Consider the following 2,326-nt stretch of genomic DNA (forward strand, 5'->3'; position numbering starts at 1 on the left):
TTGCCAGAGAACTCAAATTGTTTCCCTTTTAATTTATTATTTTAAATTTGCTTTATTGAGCTATCATTAGCTCATCATACAATTCAATAGTTCAAGCCTATAAAGATGTGGAATCATCACCACAGTCAACTTGGGAACGTTTCCTTCCTTGCTGTACCCGTGGATGCTGACTTCCCATCTCCCCCACGCTACCCTTTCGTGCCCCATGCAATTATTATTTCAAATACAGCCTGGCTTCCCTATCCAGAAACATATTCAAAACAAGGGCAATGAACAAGGGGAAGATGACCCATAGCAAAAAAGTGCAGCTCACACAGGGAACGACCTCACTCTCAGGAGAAGCAAGTGATATTCAAATTTAGGGGAAGTTGAACGTGGGTCCAAAGGTCGATCGAATGGCAGGTATTGTAGTCCAGTCTCAGAAGAGTTACTGAGACACTCCTCTTAAGTCTCTTTGTCTGAAATTGGGACTGTTCATACTCTTAATCTGTGAGCAGTGGGGTTCACTAAGGACTCAACCCTGCAAATGGATTTTTGTATTTCCACCAACATGCCAAGTGTTCCACAAAATCAGTTGTTTAAATGTTCTTTGAGTTGGAGAGCAAATATAAAGAAGGGGCAATATAATGACTGTAGGATGGATGGGGAAAGGTTCCCCTATGAAATTATCCTAGGACAGCCCTGAGTACTCTCCTAGAATTTATTTTCATGATTGAAAAATAATCTTTTACAATTTTGTGGCCTTTTTATCACTGCTGTAATTTCAATGTTCTGAAAACTTCTTTCTAACAAACCTCCATGATTGTTCTGTTTCTTTGAAAAGAAGGATCAATCTATGAAGAATCACCTTATGAAATACAAAGTAGTCCCCATAATCTTCTGAACTGATCTTTCTACCTTGAATTTAAGTCGCCCAGCATAGCTTCTTGGAAGCTATGGTTTTAATTGGACTTTTGTTTTCTTTTTGAAGAGATCCTAAGGAGAACAAGACATATATTGATGAGAAAACTTGTTGGCAACCATCCACTGATTATAGACACATGTTTGAAATATTGTTTGGAATTAATCTGTGCACATATGAACTTGAACCTCTGTAGCAATACTTTTAAAGTATCTTCATATATCTCATTTTGAACTAGTCCCATTTCAAAATCTCAGTAGTCACATAGAGCTCATGGCTATTATACTGCTCAGGCAGACTCACGTGGTTCAAATAAGCAGATGTTCACTGACTCAACACAAATGAATAAACACACACAATGTGCAGACTACTGCATTGACTTAATGGTGCTTTAGTGAATGGCACTACACCCTTATGCAGTTGGTTGAGAGAAATCACTGAAACAAATAGTAACATACTTGAATCAAGGCTCTTCTATATCAAGTCTTCCATGCAGAATTCTTGGCCTATATTAATGAGAGAAAAAAATCCCATATTTTGAGAGCGGCAGAAGGCTGCCAGAAGGAAATTTATGTCATCAAATACTTTAATAATGGCTAGTACTAGGTTACTAATAAAATGTTAGAGTTGTAACACACACATCAGAGGCCCCATAGAGGAAAAGATCTGGCATCTTGCTCCCATAACGATGATAATCTAGGAAACATTATGGAGCAGTGCTATTTAAAGAGAAGCTCTGATGTGGGATTGGTTTAAAGACAACAATGAGCTGACTAGGCAAAGCAGTGTGAGGACAATGAGAGTACGATGTTGTTAGAGGGGAGGGCATAGAGAACAGAAGCCTTTATGTGAGTATGTGATTGTGTGTGTGTGTGTGTGTGTGCTGTAAATGAGAGTGAGATTCAGTTTGAGACCTAAGGATGGCTGAAGATTGAAAAGAATGTTGAGTACAATTGGAAGTTCCCTTTTGTGCAAGGCAAAAATTGATACAAGGAAAGCAAGAGTGTTTCATATCCTTAGTGAGATTTCCGTGTCTATTAAGCTTAAATCAATATCTACCCAATATTAGTTGGTAAGGAGTTGGAAGCAAGGGGCCAATAATATAACATGAAAGAAACAGGGAGTGCACAATCCACTGCGAATAGAGAATATAGTTCAGGGACTACAAAATCCTCAAGAAATTGCCCTAGGTGTTCACCACCAAATGCCAATATAGTCTTGTCAATAATAAAGTCATTAAAAATTAGCAACACTCTTGGTATATAGTACAATGTTTCTCACCTTGGGAACCAATAACCTTTATAGTAGTATAATCATTGCCTCACGTGAAGGAAAGCGGTTTTGAGAGGATGGGTTCTATTCTTCCACTTAAACCCATTCATAGAAATGAGTGAAAATGAACCCACTAACTTTCTTGGATAATAA

Source organism: Echinops telfairi, unplaced genomic scaffold (genome assembly GCF_000313985.2).
Source record: "Echinops telfairi isolate 266 unplaced genomic scaffold, ASM31398v2 ScPeMD7_6;HRSCAF=24_0, whole genome shotgun sequence".
In the NCBI taxonomy this organism is placed as follows: Eukaryota; Metazoa; Chordata; class Mammalia; order Afrosoricida; family Tenrecidae; genus Echinops; species Echinops telfairi.